Source organism: Triturus cristatus, chromosome 8, assembly GCF_964204655.1.
Source record: "Triturus cristatus chromosome 8, aTriCri1.1, whole genome shotgun sequence".
In the NCBI taxonomy this organism is placed as follows: domain Eukaryota; kingdom Metazoa; phylum Chordata; class Amphibia; order Caudata; family Salamandridae; genus Triturus; species Triturus cristatus.
The window spans coordinates 424,918,676-424,935,571 of NC_140591.1; the positions used below are offsets into that span (position 1 = coordinate 424,918,676).

Consider the following 16,896-nt stretch of genomic DNA (forward strand, 5'->3'; position numbering starts at 1 on the left):
GTAGCCAATTCAAACCCTCAACTACGTCTGATGGGACATAGTTCCTAGTCACTATATGTTTTATAGTTGAACATTTCCTGTAGATTACTCCTGGCTTGTCGCCTATTACACTCACTAATCCTGGTACACTTAGTAATGAGCTCCAATTTTCTTTAGAGCTTTATAAATATTTTTTTTTTTAGTGCAATGCGTGGTCACAAATGCTAATCTTTCCTTAAAATGTCTTCTCTTCTTTTGCACAAGAGTAGTGCTCCTCTGTACTCTCATCACTCTTTCCTTGGCATCTAGCAAATCAGTCATTTTATAACCTCTACTCAATAATCTGCTTTGCAAATCATCCAATTCTTATGTGAAATCCTGCTCAGTGCTACAGTTTCTCCTTAATCTTATCATCTCCCCGAAAGGGATCCCTTTAATAACTGATTTTGGATAAAAGCTGTCCGCACATAAGATAGAGTTAGTAGCCGTAGTTTTTCTAAATAATTTGCTCTTAATCAGATCATTTTCCACAAATAGTTCAACATCTAAAAATGCTGTTCTCTTCGAACTGTGATTCATTGTGAACTTTACATTAAAATCATTCCGATTTAGAAACTCAAAGTATTCAAATAATTCCCTCAAATTGCCCCTCCATATCATAAGCACATCATCTATGAACCGAACCCAAAATAGAATTAAATCCAACCATTTAGCTGCCCTTTGGCCCCAGGCATGCTCCCTCTCAAACCATCCCATGAAAAGGTGGGCGTCAGAGGGAGCAAACCTAGAACCCATCGCTGTACCTTTAACTTGTCGGAACCATTGGTCCTCAAAAAGAAAGAAATTATTCCTCAAAATCAAAGAACTCATTTGAACCAACATCTCCGAATGGGCACGTAAACTTGCACTACGGCTACTCAAAAAATGCTTTAAAGCTTGTTCACCTTTGTCATTTTCAATACAGGTGTACAGTCCAATCACATCTAAAGTCACAAGTGTCATTCCTTCTTCCCACTTGAAGTCCTGTAATTTATTTAAGACATCCATAGTGTCCCTAATGTATGATGGCAAGATTACCACCAAAGGTTTTAGAAAACTGTCTACAAATTTAGATAAATGTTCCGTGACACTCCCAATGCTGGACACTATGGGCCTACCGGGTGGGTCTGTTTTTGATTTATAAATTTTGGGTAGAGTATAAATGAAAGGGAAGGTAGGATTGGTCACATTCAAATATTTAAATTCAGCGTCATCAATTAAACCTTCCTCTTTCCAGGTGAATAATCGCCCTGAAATTAACCTGGTCACTTGACCCATTGGATTTCCTCTTACCCTAACATAACAATTAGGGTCATTCAACTGCTTGTATATTTCCTTAACGTAATTCGATTTATTCATTATGACGATATTTCCACCTTTGCCAGCTTCTCGAATGATTATCTTATTGTCTGACTTCAAACTCTCTAATGCTTTTTTCTCCTCCCTCGTGATGTTATCATTCCTCCATCTCCCTTGGATCCCTGCGTCATCCAATCTATGAAATTCCTCTAAGGTTTTCTTCACAAAAATATCAATAGCTGCAAATTGAGCCCCCTGGGGTATAAATTTAGATTTGACACTTAAACCACTTGTACAACTATAGTCTGTAGGGACATCCAACATAGCTGCGATATCATCCATTCCAAACCTCTCTCCTTCTGTAAATGACATTAATAAATGCACATTATGCAACTCTGCAATAGTCATATCTGATCCTTTAATAACAGCAGGTACATTCAAAGGTTTTTCCACCATGGAAAAAAAGCTTTTCAATTTCAATTTTCTTGAGAATTTGAACAGATCAATTTCTAAATCCGTATAATTACATTCATTCTTAGGACAAAGGGATAATCCTTTTTTCAAAACGAAAGCTCATGAACATTTAACTCTCGATCAGATAAATTGATTACTTCTAATTCTTCTGATCCTGATTTCCCAACCAATCCACCTTCCTGATCTAATTCCTGTTTCTGTTCTGACTTTGAGTTCCCATCCTGGTATTTCCTATGTTTCCGACCCCTTCTTGTTCTAAGGAAATTTTCTTCCGGCCTCTTTTGATCCTGGAAATTTAGTCAGAAAAAGATGAATTTTTTACTGGTATTCCTCCCCCTATTCCTGATGTAGTCGGTTCATCAACTGATGAGATACTCAAACTACTGTCCATTACTGAACTCAATTCCCCTTGATTAATAGGACCCCCTTTGGGGTTTGGTTTCGAAATATCATCAAAACCCTTTGCAAAAGTAAAACTCTTCCCTGATTATAGTCTCTCTCATCTCTGCGTATTTTACTTAACTTTTTATCTTTTATCTGTAGTTGATGTCTGTTGATCACTTCCTTCAAAATACTGTAATTCTTCTCAGTTAGTTCTTTCAAATTCTTATCAGCTATTTCCTTCTCTACATCTGCAATTTGACTCTTCAATTTTTCAACCTTCCTATCTGCATTCTTAATCAGAATATTCATCTTTGTAAATGAAGAAGAGTACAGATTTTCCTCCCATTCTTTGAGATGGTCATCATCTAAATCGTTAAAAGTGGGAAAAATTAATATTCTAAGACCTCTAGGTATCCTTTGTTGGTCTAGATAGTTCTTTAAAGTCATCCCATCCCACCACTTTGATCATTCCAACTTAGTTTCTCTAATTTCAAAAACTTCTCCTTTAAGCTTCTATCCGGCACATCCTTCCTCCCAATGGAGCCTGATGTCTTACTATATTGAAATAATTCAGCTGCTAACTTTTCTCTATCATCCTCCATGTTGGAGTACAATCCTGTCTGGTGTGTATAATATCTCTAATATACTCCTGTGCCGCTTGACCCTTATTTAATAGTCAAAATATCACAACGATGAGGGTCCTAGACTTGTGCGCACAGAGAGTGACAATATCGTCTTAAATTCCCTCTCAAAAAGTTCAACTACTGGTGCTCACTTCAAAATGGTTATCGTCCAACCATTCCTAAAATATCACTTATCCACACATGTAAGGAGCACCCAAGTTCAACACAGTAACTCAATACAAATATTTTGATTTGATCAATACGAATATTTATTCTAAGTTGTCATATTCTTTCCAACATGAAAAATGCCAAGTTGATTCAACACAAATGTCCATTTGATTTATTTATCCTTGAGTGCCATGTGAATTTCTCTTTCATCCTTATTTCATATGAATGTCTTTTTTCATTCCACAATTATGTCCATCAATCGTTAATTCCATCCATTTATGATCCAATAATTTTTCAGGGATGATAATTCCAATTCCTTATATCCAAATATACTCAACAGCCGACGCGTTTCGTCCCCTTCTGGGACATCATCAGGGCTGTGAAATAAACAAGAACATACCAATCATAATCAGATCCCTCATGTATAGTGATTCGCATCCTAATATCATTTTAAACATTACCTGCCTATTTTACAAGCTCCATGTTTAGTCCGGATGTGACTATACAAAACATCCTAGTTTTCACCATTACATTCTAATATTAATCCAACCTTTGTTTAAATTCTACATTTTTTATATATGCATATTTCTTAAAACTGGACATCATATTCAAATTCCATACTTAGTGCGTAGAAAACAATTCATAACTGCATCTATCCCCATGTTTATTTCTTCTTCACAACCTCCTCACTGTACTTAAAAAGGGATTGATTGCCCCGTGACTAATCCAACACACCCACCTCTTCTGTACTCTTCAAAAAGGCCCCTTTAATGTGTTCATATGTCCCTGTTCTTCCCCTTGTCTCAATTGATTGATGCTCTGGGTATTTCTAAACCAAAAATTGTATCTCAAATTCTTTTTCCCAAGCCACTATTATTGAGTTATCACAATTGTCCCCTATATCCACAAACTCATTACCACCCAGACGACAGTTCTAAAGCCATCCTTGAGCCATTACTATTCTTATTCATATCCATCGCCAAAACACCCCACAATCATCTCACCTTTCGTCAATTATTTCGGTCAGAGTATTCCAAACGTATCTCTTCACATCAAGGTTACCAGATTCAACTCAAGATTCCTCTTTCTGTATCAGAAATAAAACCAAGGAGAAAAACGTTCAAAAGTCTTATTTTCAATGTAACAAACAATCACAATGATCTCAATCACCTCGTTTACCACCAGCACCCTTTCAATAATCTCTGACCAAGTACCTGTTATTATTGCAGCGGTCCAAATTCCCGATATGTATCTCCCCACGGTCTGTCCGATACTCTTGCTTCACATAATCGCCCACCCTGCCCCTCCGGTTATAAAGGGCACGGCAACCAATCACCACGCAATATTTCTAAACCACTAATTTACCATCGTGTTTCCTCTCCAGTCTGCTATTTAACCTGATGCATGGGCTTGCCGATAAGCAGCGGTCCTGTTCTTCCGCATAGACACAGTCACCCAATCCAAATTACCCGGTTACCACCTCCAATTACCATGCGCCGTTTCAAGTACCCCCAGTTCCTTCCTATCTTCTACATTGTCACATCATCCAATCACAATAATTTTCCCAATCCCCACCAGTCCGTCGGCTCTATTTGCCTTCGTGTTCGTGTCTGCCGTTTCATCTGATTCGTCAATCTAATGACCAATGAGAAATGGTACCTGTCTTCCACATTGGCCCGTCACCCAGTCCCAATTTTCTTCTAACCTTCTCCGACTGAGCGTCAACTTTGTTTACTTTCATGTTCCTGCCTGGTCCGCTATCCCACCTACATCATACGTGTGTTTACCAATAAGTACCTGTCTTCTACATGGATATATTGCCCGCACTCCACTATTTTACTAAATCTCCGCCTATTCTTCAGCTCAAGATCCCTACGTTGTTACGCATGAAAAACGGCCCATTCTTACGTCTCGCTGACAATCTCCCATCACTCCTCACCTTCATCGGTCCGCCGTATCTGTGGCGCTCTGTCGTCATTGTATCCAAATGATCCTTCAATACCCCAAAATTTAAATGATTACCGGCATCCCTGTCTCTTATAAAGCCTGATCCATCCCGTGTTTCGCACTGCTACTATCCAATTCAAATTATAAAGCAGATCTCCGCCACCCATCTCAGTGAATATTATCCAACCTCACTACCCTCATTCCGTTCAGGTCTGCTAACCCACACGATTCGTCCATGCAATAACAAGTGAGAAACGGTTCATATTCATCTGCATGGCCCGTCACCCTATCCAAAAAGGTCCAATCTCATAAACTGTTCTCCCTATAGTACGCTATCCCCCTACATTAGTTGAAGTCATTGAGACAAGGGGAAGAACAGGGAAATATGAACACATTAAAGGGGCCTTTCTGAAGAGTACAGAAGAGGTGGGTGTGTTGGATTAGTCACTGGGCAATAAATCCCTTTTTAAGTACAGTGAGGAGGTTGTGAAGAAGAAATAAACATGGGGATAGATGCAGTTATGAATTGTTTTCTACGCACTAAGTATGGAATTTGACTATGATGTCCAGTTTTAAGAAATATACATATATAAAAAATGTAGAATTTAAACAAAGGTCGGATTAATATTAGAATGTAATAGTGAAAACTAGGATGTTTTGTATAGTCACATCCAGACTAAACATGGAGCTTGTAAAATAGGCAGGTAATGTTTAAAATGATATTAGGATGTGAATCACTACACATGAGGGATCTGATTATGATTGGTAAGTTCTTGTTTATTTCACAGCCCTGATGATGTCCCAGAAGGGGACGAAACGCGTCGGCTGTTGAGTATATTTGGATATAAGGAATTGGAATTATCATCCCTGATAAAATTATTGGATCATAAATGGATGGAATTAACGATTGATGGACATAAAGGAAATAATTGTGGAATGAAAAAAGACATTTATATGAAATAAGGCTGAAAGAGAAATTCACATGGAACTCATGGATGAATAAATCAAAAGTACATTTGTGTTGAATCAACTTGGCATTTTTCATGTTGGAAAGAATATGACAACTTAGAATAAATATTCTTTTTGATCAAATCAAAATATTTGTATTGAGATACTGTGTTGAACTTGGGTGCTCCTTACATATGTGGATAAGTTATATTTTAGGAATGGTTGGACGATGACCATTTTGAAGTGAGCACCAGTAGTTGAACTTTTTGAGAGGGAATTTAAGATGATATTGTCACTCTCTGTGCGCAGAAGTCTAGGACCCTCATCGTTGTGGTATTTTTACTCCCATTACTTGCAGGTATAGAGTCTCTTTAAAATTAAAGAAATTGTTCTTCAGGCATATTGTCGCTAATGATATTATAAAATCTGTAGGAACCTGATGTGGTCTTTCTCTAGGTTCTAACTTGTGTCTCATAACTGCCAAAGCCTCATCTTGAGGTACATTCGGTGTTGTCAATCAAGTGCGGGTGCCGAGCACCGGAAACCACTGGCTCAAATTAAGCACTGGTTTTGGCCACAAATTAAACTATAATGTATGGTAGAGGTGGGCAAATGTCTCTACCTCACTGAGGGCAGCTATCTACATTTACCAATAACTCATTGAAGAGAACAACTGTAGTGAGAAGTGTTAAAGTACTATATCAGAAGTAATAATAGCCAGTGTGAAGAATCATCCAGTTTCTAGTACGAAAAGATCTGTCTGACTTAAAACATGAGCTCATAGCCAAAAAAGAATAATGTGCCTCTTTGTGAAAATACCCAATATGTCCCTGTGCCTGCAGGTGTTCCCACTGCACACATTTCAACTTTAAATGGTGAGATCTATTTAATTGAGCAAAATAAAACACAACCAACCCGGGATCCAGGCACAGCGTACCGTCACCCTGGGCTCATCTACATTCCATGTTCTATTCCACTTTACTGCTTGAATCATTGTTATGACAACATGCGTCAATATACAACAGTCCCCTGTTTGGTATAAGAGCATGTACTCTGCATTGAGCACCCAACTGCATATGGATCGGGTGTCATGGCTTTTTTTTTTGGCTCTGGCGTCATGCTAATCTAACGTGTGCACAGATATGTAGGCCTGACCCTGACAATGCGAGGTCCAGGACCTGTCCTGTGACCTGCTGGAGCACCAACCATACTCTTAGAGTGGACAGAGGATTACTGTCCATATCGTGGGCTTATCACGGCTTCACGTCAGCCGAGAAATAGCCTATGACTACCAAGCGCACCTGCGCAGTGTTGCCTGGGCCCGCTGAGTGAGGTCAGGCTATCCAAGTGGCCATGCTTGGAGAAGACAGTACCTGTGCCCGACTCCTTTAGCTTCTGTTGCTGAAGCTGCATGTGATCACCATGGGCTCCCTGCAGTGGGCTGAACCACTGAGCTTGTGTCGAGGGGAGCATAAAGGACTTAAGACAGATTTCCTACCCACTATAATACCTGGAGTAAGAGCCTGAATAAACAGTGCATGTGGGGAAATGTAAACTGCATTTGAGCCATATTAGGCCATATCCATCTAGGGTCAGCTGGGTGAGAGACAGCACAGACAGGTGTCTGAGGGGTGTTGTATCCACAAGACAATCATAATCAGGAATACCGCCCTCTATGCTGGATTGAAATGTGTAGTACTGAGTACTGCTGAGTCATCAAATTTTGCTTTATTTTTCCAAAACACAAGGACTTGGCGGTAATTAAAGTTATTGTGCGTATTACTCGATTGCTGAACTCTGAATCATGCTTTCACATTACCTACTTGAGAACTGGTGACTGCTCGCCTTTGCTGCCCAGAGAGTCAAGAGCAGACAGTTTGCACTTGGCCTAGTTTATAGTTTTATAGGGTGGACCCCAAGACACCAGTGACAAACAAGCTTAACCACCATGATCGAGGCCCAGTAACCCAGTCTGCCCTACGGCCAGATAAATCTGAAATGCAGGTATAATTCATTGCGAGTATAAAAGTAAAAAGTGTAGGTACAGAAACTGGGGAGACTTCCATTGCACAGACAGAAGACCGTTCCAACTCCATTTATCTGCCTGCCACATTGAAAGGTGCATGCTAGGCAGGGCAGACTTTCTAATGCCATGTCAATCGGTGCTTGTGCATCAAACAGCATATGTTCAGTGACGGAGGCAACTGTAGATTTGCTGCTGGAGACACAGCACTGCCTCTCCTCTGAATGAGGAAGGGGGAACGAGACTATGAGACATCTGTCAATTTATGACAGATGTCCATTACCGCACAGCTCCTAAATCATGCACTGCATTTTTCAGGTGTAGTGAATAGGGAAAGTGGATAATATTGATGTTGCATAAATCAGTGTTGAGCAATGTACAGCAATTCAGAATCAGAGGGAAGAGTGGCAGTCTGTCAAGTTTGGATTAAGTGTGTGAGGTAGGGAAAGCACAAGAAATGTGTGCCACCAAAAATAACATTCACAATCCAATCACTGAAGATTCGAATGAACGACAGCTTGCATGTCAGAGTGTATCTTCCATAGAAACATCAGGGATCTTCCACGTTCCTTAAATAAATAACTCCGCTTTTATCCATGGTGAACTGCTCTTTGATCCTCTGGAGTCAATATTAAGAAGTCATTACAGTTCCCAAAGATCACAAATCAAGAGCAAATAATTTTCAAGCTTGACTAAGTCAACAGCCTATACCTGGGCGCACCTGCATTCATCAAATGCAAATTACAACTCATTAAAAATGTTGCAGCATGACTTCTACACCTTCAATCGAAATATTGCATGGCTCCAGTCTTGCAATCACTCCACTACCTACCTATAGCTGGAAAGGCAATGTTCAAGGCACTCTGCAATGTCCACAGAGTCTCCCAAGAAAAAGGACCACTATACCTATAAGTTAAATTCAAGCAATGCAAACAAAACAGGACACTGCGCTCCCGGCTTGCACCACTTAGATGTTGAGCTTTCTATTGACGCCCCTTCAGAGAAAACCATTGAAATGGCTATTAAGGATATGCGTTCCTCTGGAGCTATGGGGCCCGATGAACTTCCCATTTCGATACTAAAGTTAGATCCTGTTCTATGGAGTAAAATCCTCTTTCCTTTATTTAGTGCTTGCTTTTCAAGTAAGACTGTGCCATCCTCTTGGAAGGGGAGCATTTTGGTGCCCCTGTTCAAGAAGGGCGATAGGAATAATCCAATGAACTATCGTCAGATAGCTCTCCTTGATGCTATTGGAAAAGTCTTTTCCAAATGCCTTCTAGCTTTAATCACTGATTGGGTCGAGGCGAATCAGATTTTGCCTCTTGAACAAACGGGCTTCCGCAAAGGGCATAGTACTTTGGATAACCTTACAGCCCTGCAGGTCATCCTGGACAAATACGTAAGAGTTCGGGGTGGAGGAGTCTATGCGGCTTTTATTGATTTCTCTACAGCATTCGACAAAGTGGATCGTCCTCTGCTGTGGAGAAAGCTAGCTATATTAGGTATGCCCCCTCTTCTATTAGACCTAGTACGATCTCTACATTCGGACACTTGGTGTCGAGTGTTACAGGGTGGAGAAAGGGGACTCTCGTGTGCTATTCCCTCCACTAATGGTTTAAAACAAGGTTGTCTTCTGGCTCCTCTGTTGTTCTCCCTGTATATTGCTGATCTTCCAAACTCGCTCGCATCTTGTGTTGGTATAGCCTCGGTAGTGGGGGGTTATACTATAGCCTGCCTTTTATATGCTGACGATATTTTAATTTTAGATTTAACTCCTAAAGGCTTAGCTAATCGTCTGCAGGCTTTACATGATTTTGCTGAGTCCCACTTTTTGAAGATAAATGCCTCAAAAAGTAAAATTATGTGCATCACAGGGAGGAAAAAATCCAAATCTGAGAATTATGGTTGGTCAGTAGGTGGGCAGAAATTAGAAGTGGTTAAATCATATACCTTTTTAGGAAGAATTGTTTCAGCAAACCTGAGCGAGAGGCAACAAATTGATAACAACTCTCGTAAAGCCCTGTCTCAAGGCAAAAGCTTGAGTTCTCTTTATTCCGCTACAGGGAGAAGACATTTTGCTCTTTTATTAGAGGTTTATAAGGCAAAAATCCCCTCAACCCTCCTATACGGAATAGAATTGATGGATTTAAAACACTGGGGCTTCCTTCATATGATTGAAGGAAAATTATTAAGGTCTTTAACCACCCTGAATTCTGCTTTCTCTACAGCTGCTCTTAGACTAGAATTTGGTCTGCGTAGCAGTTGGGTACAGGGCCTGTCTGCATTAGTACGTTGGGTCGCCAGCCTTGCCAGAGGAGAAATGGGGACTTTGAGATCCCTTCTCAAGAGAGAATTATTGGAAAGTTTTAAAGAGCACTCTCAAATTGTTAAGAATTTCAGAAAGGCAGTGGCACTTCTTGAATTAGATGAGAGTTCTATTTTTATTATTTCTTCTTCCCAACTAAAATCTCTTTTGAAGCAGGCTTCCTGGTCTCTTTGCTTCAGGAGGGATAAAGAATCCATGATAGCTAAGAAGCGAAGTGCCCTACTGTGTAATACTTACTCTAGGAAGTTTGTTCAACCTTATGTATTTTGGAATTTAACACATGGTATTCGGAGATTTTGGTTTCTTTTGAGACAAGATTTATTGCCGCTTAATTCCCTCTTGGCTAAATGGTATGGGTCTTCCCCCCTATGTAATCTCTGTAATATGTCAGCACAGGATCGTACTCATGTATTGTTTATTTGTCCTGCATTACGTTTACTTCGTTTAAGGTGGTTAAAATCAATTTGTCTACAATTAGGAATCCTTGATGCGAATTCCTTTTTAAAAGCTTTATATACCCCTCCCAATGAAATGTTTTGCTTCAATATTTTTAACTTTTTTAAAGGTTTTTTTAGATATTTATTGATGAAATGAGGAGGATTGTGTCATAGTATGCCCTTTTTGATGGAGAATGTTGTAATTGTTTATTTTTTCTTTTTATGATGGAATATGTATATGTATTTTGTGTATTTTGTTTGTGTGGCCCTCTTTGTAGTGCCAAAACATAATAAATAAATTGAATTGAATTGCACCACTTATCACCATACCACCCCACAATAGGAAATCCATAGTAGGCACTGCTTTCTCACTACAAGTTGCAAAGCTCTGGAACTCACTACCAGCCACTTTTCAAAGCATCCAGGAGAATATACACTCCAGAAGACAGTTGAAAACATGGCTATCTCTAAGATAACTACACTACTCCAAATTCCAGCAACAGAACTCAGAAAGACATTCACACCCTCAATCTCAATTTTCAGCTTATAACTCACAGATTGGAAACAACCAAACTAGCAAACTATTTTTGATATGCAGGCATGCTAAGAATGGCATTATGCAGTTATGTAATTTCATATAAAACATTTCTGGTCCAGAATAATCCTAAAATTATAATACTCAGTGGTCAGTACAGACTTGTAACTTATATCGTTTACATTCACATTCTGCTACAAAGGTTGTCCAACACCAGTACTGTACAGTGAATACACCAGTCATCACCAAACTAACAGGAATGGAATAACTGAGAAAATCTGTCACACACTGCTGGACAATAGGAGGCTTAAATCTAGTCCAACACTGTAGGTTTGAAATATATATACACTGTGACAGCTTCTTCACATCTCACAATGACACTCACATATGAGCAGGTCCCTCCACTTCTTCTCCCTTCCAACCATGCCAGCTTAGGACCACAGCTATATAAATCATTTCAGACTGGACAACCCAGTGCAGTAACCATCTAAGCAGACTGTAATCATAAAAAATACAATAAAGGGACCTGCAGGGCTGTTCAAAGCTGCCAGCACCCTGAAAGCCATAAAACTGTGAGTCTGTCTCTTACAACTCATTATCTACCCCACTGCTACGCACTGCGTCCCATGACATGATAACCGCACCTCATTGGTCCTAACTCACAACATGGAGACACTTTCCACATAGGATCACAAAAATAAGACAATGCCCTTCTAACCACACAGGCTACATGGCACAGCTTGCTGCCCTTGTAAGTGCTTCAGTGCCTCACATATGGGTAATAAGTGCTATATAAAAGCTGTAATACAATTAGGGCTTCCAGTTTTATGGTATTTTTTTTTCCACATTTACATCTGTATTTATCCATATTTAATTTGTGCCCATTTTATTGGTATTTAGCGATATTAGTTTTGTGTTTTGAGAATTATTGGATTCGTAAAATGGTATATTTATCTCTTGGATGTGCACTTATACATGGATGCCTGTCACATTTTAGCAGATTACGCAGCCGCATATAACAAAATACTGTACTCACAGGTACATATTAGCATTATACTACAAATATATGTTAACATATGCCTGTATTTAATGAAATCTCATCCTATTTTTTAACTTCCCATGCTGTCTATCTGCTCAGCTGTTGTCTGGAATTCATGAAAGACAGCATGGAGAGTCTCTCACAAGAAGCACTATTTTCAGTATTTTTCTTTTAAAAATAAATACAAACATTGTTTTCTGTCTGTATTTATCTGTAAAAATCAGTAAAAACAGAAAAAATGAAGCCTTAAATACAATGCAATACAACTGTTTGTGACCACTCCTTTATGCATCAAAAGAATATCATCATCCTCACCAACTACTCTTTCTTCTTACCGTCACCTATTCAAAAACAGACAATCAGATAGATCTCAGGTAAAGGACATTAAGAAGCACCATCCATCATTTAGCTGTTGACACAATTATGTAATAACATAATGATGTAGCATAAATGGAATAATAGCATGGCAGGTTTGGAATAACAAGCAAAATGCTTTTCCTGATTAATCTGTTGACGATATTTTCTAGGCACATACAAACCTTAAATACCTTGGACGCCATAGTCCCTCTTGCAGAATAAATTCCCATTCTTCGCTACATACAATCTTTTCAGCTACATCACTCATGTAACCAAATGCGCAAAAGTGGAGTGGGCTACTAACTGAAAAAAAGAATTTCATTGTTATTGGGAGTTTGAGATGTGCTAGGGATCGGTGAATTGTAATAGTTGACTGATGAAATTAGTGTATGATTTTTGAGTCTCAAGTCCTTTGAGTCTTGTTTTAAGGTTAGTGATATTGTAAATTCTGTACTTGGTACTACATGATGGGATATATTGTTGGACTTTATTTTAGTAGGTATGTATTTATATTTCATATCTTTATGATTCATTTACTTAAAATTACTTATTTATGTATGATCTTAAACTTGCGTATATGATTTAATATTTCCCTTGCTTTCTCCCCTTTTTGTCCCTCGTTTATTCCTCTCTTTTCTCCTGACTCTAATGTTCTACGTAATTTATCTCTTTGTGAATGTGCTGTCCAACATGTCTAATTTATCACTCATTCCATCCCCCATCGTATATTATTGTTTAGTATATAATAAGTGTTATACTTGTTTTTTTGAGATATACATAATCACTGTGCCTATTAATATTATTCATATATTCATGTTCATTTCAAGATAAAAGTTTAATAAACTCATTAAACATAAAAAATGGAAGTCCCTTTTTTTTTTCTTTAATTAATCTTTATTCGGATATAAAAATATCCATAAAAGAGCATGACAAAGAATAAAAAACATTGCATGTTTAGATCAATATACACATAATTAAAAACAATAAATACTTCACGGATTCTACAATAATGCAAAACAGCGTCACTAAATCATCATGGCCGTGTGAATTCGGTAGGGCCACTAAGGAAGTGGGGCTCTGGATATAACAGCATATTATGGTAAAGTGCAGGGATATGTCAAGTTGAGGCGGGATATTTTATCATAGCCCGGCCCAATGTAAACAACGTAAGACTCCCTATTATTATTAGTCTGACTATTAATGTTAAACGGATCCATGGATGGTGCAGTATTAAAAAGGAAGCAGAAAGTGTACATTAAGACCGCTACCGGGACATATTAAGAAGTAAAAAACGTTCATCATAAAATTAGCTAATAAACAAGAGAAACCTAGGCTATATTGAAGCAACATACACATCTGTACCCCATAAAATCGTGGGTGGCTACTCCTCACTTCTAGTGTTCCTTAGTTTTACAGCTAGTCTTAAAAAATTCACGGTGCTGAACAGCGTAAATGGGTCTGAGGAAAGTTTCAGGAACAAAAGTGCCACCTTAGCCTGGCTAAATTTAGTTTGTCTTAAAATAGTTTTTAAAAACATTGACCTTGGGTATGCATAAAAGGGACAAAGTAAAACAAAATGGAGAGTATCTTGCGGAGACCTCTGATCGCAGCCGCAAGGGCCCTTTGTTTCAATGTCTGCTGTGAATCCTGCAGGAACTGATAAAATGTGATGCAAAAGATTCAATCTAAATCTGGTCATTAAGAATCTGTCATGTTTGTTGTATATATTAGACAGATAAAATTCCATTCCCGGCATTGATTTTGTTAGCAGGTGGGCTCTCACTGAGACTTTCATCAGTTCTCTGTCCTCCCTTTCGCATGCTAAACGCCGTAGGAATTCAGTCTTTATAGTGCCCTTGTCTCTGGTAGTAAGTGTGGTGGGCTCATCAAAATAGTTGGCATAGCTCAACCTTTTCAGGGTATCCCTTACATATTTGAGCCAGGGTATCCGATGACCTTTATCCCGGGCAATGCAGTCCTCAAGTATTTGTCTGCTTAGAGTTGCCTCCGGGTTAGTCCATATTTTTATCCAGCATGTAATAGGTTTAAGACTTGACCTTTCGCTGATATAGGTGAGGCCTAGCTCCTCATGAACAGTGTGGGAAGGTGTACTTTGGGGTACTTGCAGGACCCTTCTGAGGAACTTATTTTCCTCAGTTTGAATCAGTGACGTATCTCTGAAGCCCCATACCTCACTCACAGGGTCTTAGCGCAACATATTGAGCTGTACAAGTGCAAAATTTCATTTGGTGACCAGCGACCTAATCTTTTTGCAAAGTTCATGATTGAACCCACCGAACTGATTTGTTGGCTGCATTGGTCAAAGATCAGAGTTTTAAAATTAAGCTGCTTGTCAAATAAAATCCCTAGATAATTAAAAACCTTTACTTTTTCTAGTTTGTGAGCCCCAATTGTAAAGATAAAGTTCTTTGTTGGTCTTTTCCCTGTTTCCATAACATATGATTTGGTGAGATTGGGTGATAAATCTAAATCCGACATAAAACTAACAAAGCCATCAATGAGAGACTGTAGACCCCTTGCTGTACGGGACAAGAGGACTGCGTCGTCCGCATATAGGAGGACGGGTATACTTCTCCTCCCAATGCGTGGACAGTCTACCCCCAAGTCTCCGAGCGCCTTGTCTAAACCATTTATGTATAGCGTGAATAGAAAAGGCACCAGGATGCATCCTTGCCTCACCCCCATGGAGCACGGGAAATGATCAGTTAGATTCCCCTCTTCGCTAAATCTAACCTGTGCTGTTGTGTTCTGGTGTAGCATTCTTAAGATGTTTATCAGACCTGGGTCAACACCCAGGAGCCCTAAGGTTTCCCACAATTTCCTTCGATTGACCCGGTCGAATGCTGCTGTCAGGTCCATGAAGGCCAAGTACACCGTCCCCTCACTTGCCATGGTGTACTTGGCCACCAGATGGTAGAGATTAAGGCACTGATCCGTTGTGGAGCGGCCATTTCTGAACCCGTACTGGGTATCTGTAATAATTTCGTGTTCATCAGGCCAGTCCATCAGACGGTTAAGGATGGCCCTCCCTAGGACTTTCACTGTCACGTCTATTAATGATATCGGGCGGTAACATTGCGGGTCGCTCCTATTTCCCTTTTTAAACAATGGTACAATGATAGCCGTGGATCATGACCTGGGCATTCCTGCTTCCACTGCTGTGTTGAGGATTCTTGTGAGTATGGGGGCCCATAGGTCTACCTGGCTTTTAAATAGGTCTGGTGGAATCCTATCGGGGCCTGGGGCCTTGTTTCTTGTCAGCCCGTCTATTCCTGCCTTGATCTCGCCCACCGAGAAGCACGTCCACGTGCTGAGTAGAATTCCTGTATCTGGGGTTGGTGGGTCAACCGAGCCACCGTGATTGTACAGGCTTTTAAAGTGAGACACCCAGGATTCAGGCAGGATATGACAAACCACCTTCGGATTATTCGGTGCCTGAAAACAAGTGTCATTAATTACCCTCCAAAAGCTATTTGTGTCCCTACGCTCGGCAGCCTCTCTCAATGTCTCCCATGCCTGATTCTGTAAGGTGGTTTTTTGCTGTTTTGTATCCATTTTATATTGAGCCCTACAGTCAGCAACCTTACTCCTATCCTTAGGGACCATTTTGAGTGTTAGCTTCAAATCCCTCTGTGCCCTCGAGCAATCATGGTCAAACCATCTGGGGTATAGGGGAGCCTGCCTCTTCTTTTTGCCCCTCAATAGTCTATCAATATGTTGTGCAGTACCCTCAATGCGCTAATCAGTTCTCTCCCCTCCACTGTTGGATTTAAACACTTCCAAGTCTGGCTTTCAGAGTTAGCGAGAAGCGTTCTATAAAACGCTTCCCCGTCTATGTTAATCCATCTTATTCTCCTGCCCTGATCTGTAGCTTTGAGTACGCCACTGGTGATCCTATTGCCAGGCTGTGTAGGTAGGTTGGCGTCCCTCAAGGACAATACCAGTGGGTTATGGTCACTGAAAGCACTGACATCTATGCAAAAAATTTGTGACCCTACATTTAAGCATGTTTGTGATAAAAATAAAGTCAATGATCGTGTCTCTTCCCCTACCCTTAAAAGATGGGTTGATTGTATTCTGCTTCCCGCTTCCGATCAGGTCCATCGTGTGTGTTAGGTCATATGTGTCCAGAATCTTACTTAGTTCCCTACCCTCTCTGGAATGCTCTAGGTGCCAATCCTTGGTAGATGGACATGAAGCCCATTTTCTCCTGCCCCATTTCAAGTAAGGGCACTGATTGCAATTAAAATCACCCATTAATGTCAGCTGGGAACTTGTGTCCCCTGCATCTTGGATG

At 39.8% G+C, this 16,896-nt stretch overlaps 1 long non-coding RNA gene across 1 annotated transcript in view; it reads right to left on the reverse strand.

Moving 5' to 3' along the window:
- Positions 1-1,715: 1,715 nt before the first annotated feature.
- Positions 1,716-16,896, reverse strand: part of LOC146802243 (uncharacterized) — a 150,086-nt gene continuing 134,905 nt past the window's right edge. The window contains exons 7-8 of the long non-coding RNA XR_014967371.1: positions 3,971-4,053; positions 1,716-3,343 (exon numbers count right to left, since the gene is read on the reverse strand). This is a non-coding gene — a long non-coding RNA (uncharacterized LOC146802243). The remainder of the gene's footprint in view (positions 3,344-3,970; positions 4,054-16,896) is intronic.